The 18031-nt window shown below is 44.4% G+C and overlaps 1 pseudogene; it reads left to right on the plus strand.

The window, feature by feature from the left end:
* The first annotated feature begins 16666 nt into the window (after positions 1 to 16666).
* LOC142425698 (phospholipid hydroperoxide glutathione peroxidase pseudogene) lies at positions 16667 to 17304 on the plus strand (annotated as a pseudogene).
* Positions 17305 to 18031: the final 727 nt, after the last annotated feature.

An 18031-nucleotide genomic window follows, 5' to 3' on the forward strand; every position in this document is an offset into this window, starting at 1 on the left:
CCACATACCTCTGGGTGAGCTCAAACCTCTAACTGTAAAGTTAGCAGTTAAGCACATTAACTGTTAGCACTACTAAGAACTCTAAATGCTTTATAAATGGGTTCCAAAGCCAAGGGCTTTACACATGTGGAATCTTTACTAACTGGAAACAAATATTTGCATTGAATGAGCCGTACCCTCCCAAACGCCAATTTCCTGACTTCATGAAATAATTGTTACTTGTCTTGATTGGGACGGTATTTCCACAACCACCAGCAAGCGGCCTTTCTCTCAATATTAAGGTTAATGAGGGCTGGGGCCTTGTAATCTAAATGAGTAGGTTAATTCTCATGTGGCCTAGATAGTTAAGAGAAAAAGATTTGGAACTTCCGCTGCAGGAGGATGCGCACGCAGCCAAACCGGAAGTGGGTGCATGCAAAGGTAACAAGGAAATGCGTTATGTACATGATAAAAGGATGCCAGGACTTTAGTTTCTTCATAGAGTAGAGATGTCAAACGTGGCCCTTTACTCACTTTCCGTACTTCTGGAGAAATGCAAATCAGATATGTGAGTCAAGTTTTGGTAATACTGTAATAAGAGTATTTTGTAAAAAAAAAATTTTTTTTTAAAGTATTTTGTAAAAAAAAAAAAAACAGTTGTTATGGCTTTTAAGGTATTTTAAGTTAAGTGGAGATACGGTTTGGGTTGATCTCATGTGCTGTTACCGAAGGAATGAGTTTGTTCGATGTCTTTGTAAGTGCCAAAACCATCACATGCACAACTTTCCCAAGTTGCAATTTGCAAAAGCATTACACATTTCTCCGAAAACAAAGGCATGACTTTCTACCCCACCAGGACTACCTTTGACATTGTCATCATGAAAAGGTTGAGGTCAAAGAAGAAGAGAAATGAAGAGATGAACAATAGACCCCTGTTTCTACTCTCACAGTGAACTCTTCCCTGCTCCCCTCCAGTAAGGAGCCCTCGTGGCTGTTGGGAAAATGTTGGACTGCTAACCCCAAGGTGGGTGGTTCGAAGTCACCAACCTCTCAGACGAATGATGAGGCTGTCTGCCGCCCATAAAAATTTACAGCCAGTGGTTCCCATCCTTCTTAATGCTGCGACACTTTCATACAGTTCCTCATGTGGTGGTGACCCCCAACCATAGAATTATTTTCGTTGCTACTTCATAACAGTAATCTTGTGACTGTTATGAATTGTAATGTAAATATCTGATGTGCAGGATGTATTTTCATTGTTACAAATTGAACAATTAATTAAAGCATATAGATTAATCACAAAACAATATGCAATTATATATTGTGAAATATTGATGTGTTTTCCGATGGTCTTAGGCGTCCCCTGTAACAGGGTCATTCAAACCCCAAAGGGGTCGTGCCCCGCAGGTTGAGAACCACTGCTATACAGGATTGCTATGAGTTGGAATCAACTTGATGGCTGTGCGTTTATGGGGAGAACCTTCCAGTATCTAGATTCTAGATCTTTCCATCTTTTAAATCAAACTTGAAAAAAAGCTCTGGGGTTCATTTATTCTGGCACTATCTGACTACTGAGAAAACTCTGACATTAAAAACTACTATAAACAGAAAATAAATGATCCTTATGATGAGCATAAATCCTTCTGATCAGTTGTTCCTGGGGGTGGGGGCGTTGAGGGAGAGCAGATTGACTATAGAAGCCAGAGACAACACTTGCTACAGTTTGATGGAGGTTGTGATGACCAGGTCTGTATGTTTCCAAAAGCCATTGAACTGTACCCTGAAAATGGGTGTGTCTTATAATTAAAGGTAATTTTAAACCAAAAATATATATTGAATGTGTTATGAAAGAAGAAAACCCAGGTAATCGGGATGGAGAGAGGCTGGAATGCAGCGTAAGCGAGTTGCCTGGAGAAAGCCTCTCTCTGTCTTAGCATGAAGGGGACCCACCCAGAATGAATCACACAGGTAAATGCCCCACTGATAGTGAGCATCTTTTCAATTGCAGTTTGTTGTTGTTGTTGTTGCTTTTGCCTATTTCTAGATCTTCTTTGTAAAAATATCTGTTCAAATTCTTTGCCTAGTTTTAAATTAAGTTGTTTGGTCTTTTGGTTGGTGGTGGTGGTGGTGGCTCACAGCTGAGGTCCCAGCTAAGAAATAACACCTCCTTTTTTACTGGCATTTGTCAAACCTGTCCCCTCACTTGCCACCTCCCAGACTAGTTCCTGAGCTAGATCACACATACTCAACTGTTAGAGGTCCCCTAGGGGCCTAACCTCCAAGGAAAGCCTCTTCATCCTTGAGCCAACAGAATTATTCAAAATACCCAGTTCCCAGGAAGCCCGTGAAACCTAGCTAACCCCTCCCTATTTGTACACACATGTCAGAATCTACAGTTCTAGCTTGCTGTTACCATGTCTCTGGGTACAGCCTCCTGTGTGGCCCTCCTGTCAGCTTTCTCTCACTTGGAAGTATTTGTAACAAAGAATTCTCATCGTTTAGAGTGTCTTTGTGTTGTCTCCCACCAGCTAAAGAACCAATAAGCATACATAATATCTTATCATTATTAAACATGAGTGAACTGTGAAAATATTATGCTGACTGAAAGAAACCAGACATAAAAAGCTACATATTGTATGAGTCACTTGCATGAAAAGTCAAGAATAGGCAAATCTGTAAATACAGAAACTAGGTGAGTAGTTGCTTAGGGTAGCAGATCGATAGTAGTAACTAATGGCTATGGTATTTTGAGGGGTGATGAAAATGTTTTAAAATTGACTCTGGTGCTGGCTGCATATATCTGACTACACTAAAAATCACTGAATTAGGCATTGCAAATGGGTAAAGTATATTCTATGTAAATTATATATCAATAAAGTGGAAGGGCCAGCAAACGATCCCTGAACTAACTACAAGCTTTTCTCTTGTGAACTGTTTTGTTCTGTTCTTTGTCAGTGGTTTGTTTTTGTTGTTTTGTTGTCTGGTTGTATACTGTTGCTTTGTTTTCCTCTGTCTTGTTTTCGTGCATGTTAGTGACTCCACAGGTCTGTCTGAATAGGACAGGCTGGATGAACTATCTGGAGGAAAAACAACGGGACCGACAGTTCTGGGGGGACTTGGGGTGGAGGAGTAGGGGGGTAAGGAACTGGTGTTAACAAACCCAGGGACAAGGGAAAAACATGGGACCCCAAATGGTAGAGAAGGGGGAGTGGCAGGCATGGTGGGAAATGATCAAGGGTAAGGTTGCTTAGAGAAGAGGTATACTCTAGCCCAGGTGGCGATGAAGCATGGTAGTAGGGCAGGAGGAAAGTCAAGGGAGATGGAGGAAAGAGCTAGGAGTCAAAGGGCATTCATGGAGGTCTAGACAAAGACATGTACATGCAAATATATATATGAGGATGGGGAAATAGATCTATGTGTCTATATATATAGGTCAAGTATTAAGGTGGCGGAAGGACCTTGGGCCTCTACTCAAACACTCCCTCAATGCATGAATACCTTCTTTTATTAAATTGGAACTCTATGATGCTCACTCTCCCGACACAACGGCTGGAGCCAAAGTGGGTGAACAAGTAAATGTGGTGAAGAAAGCTGATGGTGCCCGGCTATCAAAAGAGATAGTGACTGGGGTCTTAAAGGCTTGAAGATAAACAAGCGGCCATCTAGCTCAGAAGCAACAAAGTCCACATGGAAGAACACACCAGCCTGTGTGATCGAGTGGTCCCAAAGGGATCAGTTACCAGGCATCAAAGAACAAAACATCATATCATTGGCTGCACACCTCCATGATAGGATCGCTGAAGACAAATGGGTGCATAAGCAAATGTGGTGAAGAAAGCTGATGGTGCCCGGCTATCAAAAGAGATAGTGTCTGGGGTCTTAAAGGCTTGAAGGTGAACAAGCGGCCATCAAGCTCAGAAGCAAAAAAGCCCACATGGAAGAAGCACACCGGCCAGTGCGATCACGAGGTGCCAAGGGACCAGGTATAAGGCATCATGCAAAAAAACAACAACAACGATATAAGTGTATGTATGTGTATATATGTGTATATGTATATATATACCATATTAAATGAAGGGGGAAGTGCAGAGTGGAGACCCAAGGCCCAAGTGTCGGCCAATGGAGATCCCCTCATAGAGGGGTTTAGGAGAGGAGATGGGTTAATTAGGGTGTGAGGTAGTATCGATGAAGAACACAGCTTTCCCCCAGATCCTGGATGCTTCCTCCCTCCAACTACCATGATCTGAATTCTACCTTGCAGGCCTGGATAGGACAGAGGCTGTACACTGGTACATATGAGGGCTGGAGGTACAGGGAATCCAGGGTGGATGATACCTTCAGGACCAAGGGTGTGAGGGACGATGCTGGGAGAGTGGAGGATGAGTGGGTTGGAAAGGGGGAACTGATTACAAGGATCCACATGTGACCTCTTCCCTGGGAGAGGGACAGCAGAGAAGGGGGGAAGGGAGACTCCGGATAGGGCAAGATATGACAAAATAACGAGGTATAAATTACCAAGGGCACATGAGGGAGGGGGGAAAGGGGAGGGAGGGGCAAAAAAAAGAGGACCTGATGCAAGGGGCTTAAGTGGAGAGCAAATGCCTTGAGAATGATTGGGGCAGGGAATGTATGGATGTGCTTTATACAATTGATGTATGTATATGTATGGATGGTGATAAGAGTTGTATGAGTCCCTAATAAAATGTAAAAAAAAGAAAAGAAGAGAAAAAAATGATTAGGGCAAAGACTGTACAGATGTGCTTTATACAATTGATGTATGTATATGTATGAACTGTGATAAGAATTGTATGAGCCCCTAATAAATTGTTAAAATTAAAAAAAAATAATAAGTCCTGTGGTTAGCTGGTTAGGGCGTACAATTTAGCCAAAATAAATGGAATGTGACCTCCTCCCTGGGAGATGGACGGCAGAGAAGGGGGTGAAAGGAGACCCCGGATAGGGCAAGATATAACAAAATAACAATCTATAAATTACCACGGGCTCATGAAGGAGGAGGGAGTGGGGAGAGAGGGGAAAAAAAAGAGGACCTGATGCAAAGGGCTTAAGTGGAGAGAAAATGCTTTGAGAGTGATTAGGGAAAAGAATGTACGGATGTGCTTTACACAATTGATGTAAGTATATGTACGGATTGTGATAAGAGTTGTATGAGCCCCTAATAAAATGTTTAAAAAAAAAAAGTCCTGTGGTTAGCTGGTTAGGGTGTACAATTTAGCCAAAATAAATGGAATGAAATCCTTTGGTTTTATTCTTGGTTTGTTTTTCCTAGTGTCATCCAAGGGTCCCTGGTAGTGCAGTGGTTAAAGCACTACTGCTAACCTAAACCTACCCAGCTGTTCCTATCTGCCCACCCGCAGAGGTAGCAGTCTGATTCCGTAACTCTGTACTGCTTTGGAGACTCTACGGGATTGTTCGACTTCATCTTCCAGGATCACCATGTGCTGGAATGGACTCATTAGCAGTGTGTTTGGTTTGGTTGTGGAATATCATCCATGAAGAACCAACCCAATGCATGGCCTACCTGGTGTAATTTCAGGTTTTGGATTAGAGCAATAAATAATATATATAAATAATAAAATAGATAAATAGAGCAATAAATAGATAGGTGACAAACAAATAAATAAATAATACAAAACAACAGCTCCCTACCCCCAACAGGGAATAAAATTACCCAATAATTGGCAACATGGTATTTTGAATACCCTGGACAACCCTCCTAAATGAAATAAGGAAAGTTCTGGATAGCATTTATCATCAGCTGGCATGAAATTAATCTCTTTTTAAAAAGAAAACAAATTGTGAGGAAAGGGAGTGAAATGCCAGACAGTAATGGTCCAAATAGGCTGGGTCCTGCAGGGTCGGAGCTCACAGTTACTCACTCATCCATCAGCTCTGCAAGGGCCCTCCGAGCGGGTGGATGGGAGCGCCAACCCCGCATGAAAGCATGGCAAACCTTTCACCTCTCTGATCTCATAGGATGGATATATACTTTCTCTTTGGTACAGCCTCCCCATTAACATTGATATTTGGAGTAAAGACTCATCAAGTTCTTCTTGCTGAACCCCTCATCTCTTAACATCCTACGGTTTTCTTTTTAAAAACTGGAACCCTTATTCTATATTTCAGTGATGAGCGCTCCCTTTATGCATTAAAATCAAACCAGTTATTATAGCACAATGGCATTGACACTCGGCTACTGGGTATAAAAGGGGAGAGAGCTTCCCTTACTGCAAGATTTAAGCAGTTTTAGACAAGTTTCTTCCACTTGAGAGGATACTCAAGTGGTGTGAAAAGTGCTTCCTACACTAGAATTTGGGAAGTCAGTTTATATAAAAGGTCCCATAGTGTACGTCATGGTAATTATTCTTCAGACTCGTTACACCCTATATCATAAAATCGCCCATTTCTCTTACTTTGTTTAACTATTTAGGTCAGTATCTCCTTTGGAAGCTAAGGAGAAACTAGCTCTACATCTTTGGTATTTGGAGTGTTGGTCCCGGTGTCTTCTAGTTACTCATGGACTGTTAGGTTGTCTAGTCAAGACCTCCTCCTGCGTATTACTGTGGACATAACTGCTAGAATTCAACTTTGAACAGCATTTCAATGGGCCATTTCTCCTCTTAGAACACGTCTCATTTCATATCAAATCCAAATATGGATGCCTTTCAAGTTTTGCCACAACCTGGACCAAGTGACCCACAGTAATGTCACCAACCATGATTACAGTCCTTCATGAAAGTCCTACGATGTGCAAAGTCTGAACATAGTGTCAACGCTATGCATGAAATCCTAGGAGGAGGAGTTCCTGAACATCAAAAGTGGCTGAGTGGTGGAAGGTTGGTTGTTCAAACCCACCCAGACGCACCTCATCAGACAGACCTGGCAGATCTGTTATTGAAAGCGTTGTGGGTAGGTACCATCAAGTCCGTTCCGACCCATAGCGAACAATACAATGAAACCTGCCCAGCCCGGCGCCATCCTCACCACAGTTTCTATGCGAAAACCATGGTTGTGGGCGCTGTGCCAATCCATCTCTTGAGGGCCTTCCTCTTCTTCATTGCCTCTGCCACACCAAGCACGATGTCCTCTCAAGGGACTGGTCTCTCCTGACGTGCTCAGAGGACGTACGATGAGGTCTCGCCATTCTTGCCCCAAAGAACCGCCCTGGCTATACTTCTGCCAAGACGTATTTGTGGGCACTTTGCCTATTCTCCAGCAGCACTCTTTTGTCTTCCTTGGATCCACAATCAATGCTCATGGAAGCAACAGTCATGGGAGCAAAAGGTGCATTAGGTGAATCTGCTGCCCGAGACCTCTTTAGAAGATCAAAAAGCAAGGGTACTACTCTGAGGACTAAGGAGCACGTGACCCGAACCACGGTATTTTCAGTTGCCTTATACACCTGTGAAAGTTGGACCTTGAATAAAGAAGGCCAAAGAAAAGTCATTACATTTCAATGGAAAGAACACAGCTTATAAACCCTCTGGATCAGTTCTACTCTGACACACGTCGGGTCACCATGGGTAGGGGTTCACTTGCTATCAGGCAACCAGCAACAAAAATCCTATCAGCAACCTTGCACAAAAGATGCTATTATCTATCGTTCATGGTGTTTTGACAAGAACATAGCCCACCTGGGTTTCTAACCCCCAGTTCCTGTCTACCTAAGTGCTGCAACCCAACCCTCCCTTCTCAAGATGGATTGACACAGTGGCTGCATCCAGAGTCTCCAACCTAAGAACAGTTGGGAAGACGGCTCGGGCCCGGGCAGTGTTTCATTCTGTTGTACACAAGGGTCGCTGTGAGTTGTGACCGTCTCAATGGCACCTGACAACAACAGCAACAAAACCTGTTACTCTAGTCAAGTGACCGTCCACCTTGCCTGACCCCTGGCTCTGCCCACTCACACTGTTTCACACCCTCCCCCTTATCACGATGTGGTGCAAACCATGCGACACGTTTCACTGCAGATTAGTCAGCAGGCACAAGGAAGCTTGAGTTTACCTTGCTTACTGGGTATGTCCTTCCTGTCAAGGGTTGTAAATTTGAAAAGAGTCTTTGATTCTAAAAAAAAAAAAAAAAGTTCTGTGGGGCTGGGAGAGATACAGATGCCAGCTATATAGAGAAGCCAAAAAAAAAAAAAATGTATGTGGTCCAAAAAATGTGAAGTTGTTAGTAAGTTAGCACAAGTCAACCCATGCTTCCCTGGTGGATGGGGCTTATCTGAAACGGCATCCAGCCTCAGTAGTCTCTCTGCTTCCTCCCTGTTCTTCCTGCCTTAGTCCAGGTGTCCAGTGTGTACTAGTAACTACTTCTGGATCCAAGCCGTGGGTCTCACCTGCATTAGTAAAAGAGCCTTGCGAGAAGGCAGTCCTCCAGACACGTGGAGTGGCGGCGTGGCTTAGGAACCATGCAGTTTAAAGGTCGGCAAAATCAGTAGCTTAAACCCGCCAGTGGGAGAAAGATGGGGCTAAAGGCTCTGGTTGAGATCTCCAGTCTCAGAAACCCTGTCTAGTACCACTGTGAGTCAAAATCAACTTGCCGGTAGGTATGGTTTTTCTTCTGAGAAAAGCCAGGCAGCCTTGGCTTTTTGCCTCTCACTGCTCACATCTTTAGTCCTGAGAACGTCTCCGGACTCCCACCCAATTGAGACCTGATCTGTATTCACTGAAGTCAATGCCATCGAGTCCATTCTGATCCATCCAAACCTATGGACAGAGTAGAACCAGCCCTTTCTGATTCCAAGGCTGTAAGTACTGATGGCAGCAGAAAGCCTCGTCTTTCTCCCCTGGATCAGCTCGAATCCACCAGGAATCCTTGATACATGCAGTCAGGTTCTAAAGGTACAATGCTGGGCCCTCCCAAGGAAGGCAGGAGGACACGATGCAGAGGGTGTTTGTTCCCCCAAAACCCAATTACGTGGACTTGATTCCAGCTCAGAGTGACCCTACATAGCAAGGGTGGGAACATCTCGCCCACAGGCCATATAAGGCCCCCCAAATCATCAGTACCAGCTAACACGTGGCTCACCAAAGAGAAGCAGTTCCAGGCATCGCGAGGGGTGAGTTCATTAGATGTGTGATCAGTATGGCCCAAGAATGATATTATAAATAGCCAATGGCCCTCGGCAGAAAAACGAAACGTTCCCCTCCCCTGCATAGGGTTTCTAAGACTTTACAATCTTCTCAGGCGCAGATGGCCCCATTGCCCCCGCTGTTAGCAGGGTGAAAGAGAGAAACGGAGTCCACCATGGGCTGGGGCTAGGAAATAGCCGGGGTTGGACATTCTCTTGGTCATTTCTTGGTCGGCTATAGCGCTAATGGGCCACACACGTGTCATCAAGTTCACAGCGGGCCTGCATGGCCAGGGTAGACCACAGAAGGCAGCTTCTCATGGCGGCCCTCAGTCACAGCATCAGGTCGAAGGTTAGTGTGGAAGGCTTCCATGCGACAGTTTATAGAAGCCAAGGCGGAGTGGAGGTAGGGGCCCTGCTGTCTGTCCCATTTAAGGCTGTCGCCCATGGCACAAAGGGGAGTAGGCATGGAACACTTGCCACCTCTGCCCACGGTGGTTTTGAATCAGTTGGCAGGTGGGGGTTGTTGGGATGGGGGGGACTGCTTCTCTGCCTCCTTTCTTACTGTGACAAACACTCCATGTGCTGTGTGTTCTCATACAAGCCAAATTAGTGATTGGGTTCCTTTTTGTTTTTTCTTTCTAATCGCCTCTTAGCTACCTAGAAATTAGGGACAACCTGCACGGACTTAAGCCAATTTGCCGTGTTGCACCTTGGATTTAACGCAGCAGAGCTGGGTCTGGCGGGATTGTCGATCACGTCTCCGATCCGTTCTCTGAGTGGCAATCAAGAATGCAAACGCAGGCTGGACATTATTTCCGCACATCATACTTGTTAGCAAAGTCCGCCCTTTCTACTTAGAATAGAAGCCAAACTTTGTACACGGGCCATGTGATCTGCCCAAGGACAGTCACCTCTCCCAAGTCCCTCGGCCCACGCCTGCTCACCACGCATCACTCTCTGGCCACTTGATCTCTTCCCACTTCCTGGAACACCACACGCTCTCCCACGTCAGGATGCTCACACGCACTGTTTCGCCCTGCGTGTTCTGGGTTCATTTCTTTTCTTGCCATTCTTGGAGCCTCAGATTTAATGCTGCCTATTCAAAGAAGCTTTCCTAACCACCTTACCTCACCAGAATCCTCCTCTCCATTATCATCACAGGGCCCTGTTAATCCCTCCGTGGGCTCACGGCAAGTGCTGTCTGTGTTGTTTATGTACTTGGCTACCGCCTGTCCCCACACTACACTGTGAGCCACGTGAGCACGGAGGCCCTGTCTGTTTTATGTCCCCACCTTGTCCCCAGCACACAGATGACTCATCAGTTCATCAGCCAATCAAACAAACACTGCTCACAAATTGATGGGAAGGTTTTGATAAGGATCTTTAGGATGCTTTTTTCCTTCACAAAGCATCTGACCAAATACTGATCATAGGACAGGTACTGGGGTCTTAAAGGCTGGAAGGTAAACAAGCGGCCATCTAGCTCAGAAGCAACATAGCCCACATGGAAGAAGCACACCAGCCTGTGTGACCATGAGATATCAAAGAGATCAGATATCAGGCATCAAAGAACAAAAATTCATATCACTGTAAATGAGGGTGAGTGCAGAGTGGAGACCCAAAGCCCACCTGTAGGCAACTGGACACCCCCTTACTGAAGGGTCGCAGGGAGGAGACAAGCCAATCAGGTTGCAGGGTAGCAACGATGAAACATACAACTGTCCTTTTAATGCTTCCTCCCCCTCCCACTATCATGACTCCAATTCTACCTTACAAATCTGGCTATAGCAGAGGATGTACACTGGTACAGACAGGAACTGGAAACACAGGGAATCCAGGATGGATGATCCCTTCAGGACCAGTGATGAGAGTGGCGATACCTGGAGGGTTGAGGGGAGGTGGGGTAGAAAGCGGGAACCGGATTACAAGGATCTACATATAACCTTCTCCCTGGGGGATGGACAGCAGAAAAGTGGGTGAAGGGAGACATTGGACAGTGTAAGATATGACAAAATAATAATTTATGAATTATGAAGGGTAAATGGGGGAGGGAAGGGAAAAATGAGAAGTTGATATTAAGGGCTCAAGTAGAAAGCAAGTGTTTTGAGAATGATGATGGCAACAAATGTAGAAATGTGCTTGACACAATAGATGTATGTATGGATTGTGATAAGAATTGTAAGAGCCCCCAATAAAATGATTTTTTTTAAATAAGAACAGGTACTGGAAAGACAGTTCGTTCCTGGGGGATTGAATTATCGCTGAGAGTGCGTTCCCTTGAGTCTTAGACCTTCCCTTGCTGATGATGAGCCCGCTGGCCTCCTGGCAGGGAAGCAGCATGGCCTTAAGGGTGTGGGCTCGGAGCTGGAATCCTGGGTCTGCCAGTGACTAGCAGAGTGACTCCGTGTTCATCAAGAGAGGGAGGATAGTGATAAACCCAAACCCCGCCCCCATAGAGTCGATGCTGACTCCTAGTAACCATAGAAAGGGTTCTGAGACAGGGCATCTTTACAAGAGCCTCGTCTTTCTTCTGCAGAGTGACTGCTGGGTTTGAACAGCCAGCTGTGCAGTTAGCAGCCCAGTGCATACCCCACATAGCCACCGGGGTTCCCGAGGAGAGTGATAGACCCCTCCGTTGTTTTGTTGTAAAGTTGAGTCATGTCTTTGAAGGGTTTTGTATTGTACTGGCACCTAGTGAATACTCAATAACTAATCAATAATAGCATTACTGACTCCATCACCGATGAGATCAGATTGTTTGTATGTAAGGCAGTCCCTGAGAGAAGCACAACCATCTAAAAGCGACCTCCTAATAGAGAACCTCCTAAGCGACCTCCTAAGAGCGCTCCAGGAAATAGTAAAGGTTCCCACTATGTGCGAATTTTATTTCCGACTAAACGTAATACAGCAAAACATATCCTGCACACTAGCCCTAGCGGCATAGTGCTTGAGCGTTGGGTTTTGAACTGCAAGTTCAGCCATCTGAAACCACCAGCCTCTCCAAGGGGGTGCGATGGGACACTCTACTGCTGTAAAACACTACAGTCTCAGAAACTCACAAGGGCAGTTCTACCCCGTCCTACATGGTTGCTATGAGCCACAATCGACTTAATGGCTGTGAGTTTGATTTGGTTGTTGGTACACACCAGCCAGCCCAGCTAACGATGGCACTCTCTTATCAATAACCAGAGGATATGCAAGGACTTGGCCAGGACATGGTGGGATGGTAGAAGGTAGGGGTATAAAAAGAGCAATGGGTGTCATGCCTGCCCTCGATTTGTTTCCTTTCTCATCCACTCCAACTCTTCTTACAATCTGGGGGAAAGGAGAATGTCAGATGTGGTGGGGAGAACGAAAAGGGGAAAGCACCCAGGTGTCTGCCACTGGAGAATGAAACATTGCCCCCAAAGGGCCAAGTATCAATGGGCATCCAGCCACCGCAATGCTGGTGGCAGTCCGCCTGCTTTATATTTACAACTCTCCAGGAAGACAGATGGTCATTGTGTCTGACCACCTCCCGATCAGTTCAGGGAGTAGAATAACTTCCTCTTTACCCAAAAGTACAGATCATGGCCAGAGGCAAATTCACGGTTAAAAAGAACATACCTTGACACTTGGGATGAATTAAGCTAAGCAGTTCAGAATAAGATGTCAATGCACCTTGCATAAATATCTTGAATGTAATGAAGAGAGTTACAGTTTCTTGAGTCACTCAGCAAACCTCCATTGAGCAACTCACAGCACTGAATAAAGATATGAATCAGATAGTCTGTCGAGGATTCATAGGTGAACGAGCAATGATAACTGAATGTGGTAAGTGTTCGGTAGCATCAAATGCTGGGTGCCAGGGGGAAAGATGAGAGGCTCCTGATAGCTGTCCTTTCTCGATGACAGCTGATGTGTTTTCAAGTATGGATGCATGACCACCACACAGTTTGGGGTTGAGGTTCCAAGATATAAAATCTAGCCATGGAAAAAAATTAAGAAAAGATCCAAATGATAGTTAAAATATTAAACTGACCTTACTAAGAAGTGGAAGAAATCTATCCTAAAGATATCAGAAATCCTATCACAGTCACTTCATTCATGTGGAGTTGAATCAGATCCTCCAGGAGGGATGGTAGCACCAATCAGTCACATTTTAGTGTAAATACATTTTGTATTCAATTTCTGGCAGGGATATAAGACTCAGTGATGTTGTTCCAGCCAAACTCTCTCATAATAAGTACCTTATCCACACATACACACATTCCTTACACTTGAAATGAGTTTAAGTAATCATGATCATGAGTTTAACTAATGTGATCATGGTTGAGGGATATGAATAGTTCTGATACCAGACAGAATATATTAAGTTAATTATGGTGGACATAGGTTAAACTGTAATGTCTTATCATCCATCTCCCTTTTTACTTATTTTAAAGCTGCTTCCGTTTGGTTTTTTGGTTTTTTTAACAAAGTGAAGGGGAAATACCCCTGAGTTAAGCCCCTGGTGAATCCCCACTGAACATAGGCCAGGGCTGTGACTAGCCTGGCTATCATGCAGAATAGATTGGGAAGGGAATCATTGCAGAGGCGGTTCGGTTACAATTAACACCCTGTCACTTGATCTCCCTTACAATCCATTTAAATTTATTCTAGGTTTTGTTTTTGTTTTTTTACATTTTCTACTCTCTTTTTAGTTGAGGTTTTATTTGTTTTACTTTGTGGTTATTGTTATTCGTTTATTTTAATGAATGTTTTCCTGTATAAGAAATCCAGGGTAGGTAGCTTTATAGAGACAGTAGCTGGATCAATGATTCCTTGTGGGTAGGACAAGGGAGATTGTGGGGAAACAGGGAGCTAATCACAATGAACACAAGAAAGAAGAAAATATTCTAAAACTCTGGTCATTATTGTACGACTCTTCTTGATGTGATTGAACTATTGAATTGTAGGTTATGTGAATTACATCCAATAAAACTTTTGGGGGGAGATGAAATGGGTTTAAGGTCATGTATGCTTGCTTGGATGTAGCAACTTCATTTTCTAATTTCTCACTGCACGGCTTTAGGGCTGATGACACCGAAAGGGGAGGTGGGTGACACGAGGTGCAGGCAATGCTGTTATCTGTTTGTGGTGTCTGGAACTGACCTAGAGCAGAGGGTGGCGATGATGGGTCGAGGAATCAAAGAAAGTAAACATCTGCGTTTTGAAACCACCAGCCCTCCGAAGGAGAGCGACGAGGCTTTCTACTTCCACACTCAGTCACAGTCTCGGAACCCGCACAGACAGGGCTTCCCTGTCCTATGGCAGGGAGATTTTTTTTAAACGTTTTATTAGGGGCTCATACAACTCTTATCATAGTCCATACATATACATACATCAATTGTATAAAGCACATCCATACATTCCCCGCCCCAATCATTCTCAAAGCATTTGCTCTCCACTTAAGCCCTTTGCATCAGGTCCTCTTTTTTTTCCCCTCCCTCCCCGCTCCCCCCTCCCTCATGTGCCCTTTGTAATTTATACATTGTTATTTTGTCATATCTTGCCCTATCCGGAGTCTCCCTTCCCCCCCTTCCCTGCCGTCCCTCCCCCAGGGAGGAGGTCACATGTGGATCCCTGTAATCAGTTCCCCCTTTCCAACCCACTCACCCTACACTCTCGGCAGGGAGATTTTTTATGAATAGAATTATCTTATTCCCCTAGGGGATGATTGCTAATGTTCTCTAACATAAAATGACAATGATACCTCTCTAAGGTGAACCAGAGTCATATATAAACTAGAGATATGTGAGTGGATTCTAGGCCCAATCTGAGAACACTTAGTTTTTATGAGGTGGCCTGCTTGATGCTTGCTCTCATGGAGAGGTCACTGAAGAGATGGGGGCTTAGCACAGTGTAGTGAGAAACCAGATAGTGTCTGGCATTCGGAAAGAATAGCATCTTAGGTCTTACAGGCTTGTCTTCAAAAGTCACCATCTAAGTGAAGCATCAACCAAGTTCACACGCAAGAAGCACAGCAATCTGTGTGATCCAAGGATTGTAAATAACAAAATCAAAATCTGAAGAAGGGAATGGTATCAGAGTCTCAGTTTTGAACAGTTGGTGTGCAGAAGGCTATGGATGACTGTGGAAGCCCCAAATCCACGTGAAGGGTCCACACATGGATTATAATCCCCTCCGATTATAGTAGAGGGATGTGAACAGCCTAGTTATCAGACAGAGACCATTGTAAAGTCAATTCTAGCAGAAATCAACTCACTCACTGCCATCATGTCAGTGCCGACACATTGGCACCCTCCAAGACAGGGTAGAATTGCCCCTGGGCGTTTCGGAGACTGTAATTCTTTAAAGAAACAGAGAGCCCAGTCTTTGCTCAACATCGAGGCCAGCAGCCCAATGAGAAGCCACTATGCCACCAGGGCTTCTCTGATCGAAGGAGTTAGCTTCAAATGGAATACAGCATCATCTGGTCTCCATTAGACCCATTTAAAATCCAGTTGTTGATGTTTTTAAATTTTTAACCATTTTATTGGGAGCTCTTACAGATATCCTAAAAATACATAGTTCAATCACATCAAGCAGTATTGTACAATTGCTACCACAATAAGTTCCGATACATTTTCTTTCATCTTGAACTTCTTGATATCAGCTCCCCTTTTTCCCCTCCCTCCACCCACCCCCTAGAAACCCTTATTATTTTCCCCCTAAAATAGTTTTTATTTTTTGCCATATCTTACATGATCCAATATCTCCATTCACATACAATTCGGTTGCTCCGATCCTATCAAGCGGGGTATACAGTCATCAATGTTATCAGCTCCCTATTCCCCCCCTCCCTCTTTCTCTTCCCGTGCCTCTAGGGAACCATTAGGCCTGTGACTATTTCTGATGGACTCTCTCATGTACCTAACAATCTTAAGTATACAAATAAACATATGCAAATCTAGCATGATTAAGAAAGTAAAACACATAAAAACCACAATAATAAGGGAGGGAGTATTAAAAACTGGAGGATAGGTATATGATTCATCGGTGCTATTTGAAAGTTTAAAAGCTGTTCCAGTTTGAAAAGAGGTGAAGGGGAAATACGTATGGATTAAGCCTCCCGTGAATCACTCCGACGATGGACCGTGGATGTGAACAACCTTGCTCTCATGCAGCGTGCATTGGAAAGTGGATTGTTGCAGAGGCAGTTAGGTTAAAATTTAACATCTATCTATTTTGAAATTTGTCCTAGTTTTTAATATTTTCTGCTTTCTTTTTGATTGAGGGGTGTTTGTTTTATTTTGTTATTGTTATGAATTTGTTTGATGTTTTTCTGTACATGAAATCCAGGATAGGTAAAGCGGCAGCTACAATAACTGGCTTAATGGCAGAGGAGGTGGGAGGTAAGAACAATGAGTACAGAAAGAAGAAAAAGTTCTAAAATTGATTGTGGTGATGATTGCGCAACTCTCCTTGATGTGATTGAACTATTCAGTTGTTTGACAGGTGGATTATGTGCCAATAAAACTATTTTTTTTTAAGATTTTAAAAATATATATCCAGAGTCGTCTTTGCCGCCTGCTCAAGCCGGCGGCTCTGTGCGGTACCGTGCTTGTGTCCGGCTTGGCCAGCACCATGTGCGCTTCCCGTGACAATTGGTGCTGCGCGCGTTCCATGCATGAGTTTTCTGCCAAGGACATCGATGGGCGCATGGTGAACCTGGACAAGTACAGGGGTTTTGTGTGCATCGTAACCAACGTAGCCTCCCAATGAGGCAAAACGGACGTAAACTACACTCAGCTCGTCGACCTGCACGCCCGCTATGCTGAGTGCGGTTTGCTGATCCTCGATTTCCCCTGCAACCAGTTTGGGAGGCAGGAGCCAGGGAGTAATGCCGAGGTTAAAGAGTTCGCTGCCGGCTATAATGTCAAATTCGATATGTACAGCAAGGTCTGCGTGAACGGCGACGACGCCCACCCGCTGTGGAAGTGGATGAAAGTCCAACCCAAGGGGCGGGGCATCCTGGGGAACGCCATCAAGCGGAACTTCAAGTTCCTCGTGGACAAGAACGGCCGTGTGGTGAAGCGGTACGGCCCCATGGAGGAGCCCTTGGTGATCGAGAAGGACCTGCCCTGCTACCTCTAGTCCCACAAGCTCTGCCCCAACCCACTGCCCTGCATTACCTGGACCCTTCCCCTCGGCACCCACGACGGCCTGCCTGCAAACCAGCCCACTGGTGGGGCAGCCCCGAGAACCCAGCGTGCACCTCTGCCGGAGGAAGTCCCCAGGCCACGCCAGCCCCTTGCTTTGAGGGAATAAAACATTCGAATCGGATATATATATATATATATATATATATATCGGATATATATATATATATATATATATATATATATATATATATATATATATATATATATATATCCAATCTAATACACTTCCCTTTATCCAACCCCTCCAGACTCAGTCACCAAAGTCCATGCGAGGATGGATGGAAAAGGGGAGGGAAGAGAATTAAAGTGTGATACTAAACCCTTGCTTTGTGCTGGTTACGGTGATGAACGTCTTAAAGGTAGGCTGTCATTACATGCATATCACAACTTGAAGAGGATGCTTTTGGTTAGACCCTCTTTACTGAGGCTCAGAGAAGCCAAGAAATCTGCTTAAGGCCATTTAATTAGTCAGTGTCAAAATGGAGGTTTGGGCTCAAAACATTTTCACCCATAAGCCTAAGCCACATCAATATTTCAAGTTAGTCTAATAAAATATTATGTGCAGAAAAATATTGTTAAATTACACATGCGTTTTCTGGCATAACAATTTGTGCTGGTTTTTCCCCAAGAACACATATTAGGTAACTGATACCTTCATTAACATAAGCTGCTCTCAGAGGGGAGCCAGAAAAGAAAGGGAAAGTTTCAGGGTGAGGAGAGTGGTAGGGGGTGTTTGAAGCCACTGGTGTGTAGGAGTGAGAAATGCTGGGGA

The sequence above is a fragment of the Tenrec ecaudatus genome, chromosome 14 (genome assembly GCF_050624435.1).
Source record: "Tenrec ecaudatus isolate mTenEca1 chromosome 14, mTenEca1.hap1, whole genome shotgun sequence".
In the NCBI taxonomy this organism is placed as follows: domain Eukaryota; kingdom Metazoa; phylum Chordata; class Mammalia; order Afrosoricida; family Tenrecidae; genus Tenrec; species Tenrec ecaudatus.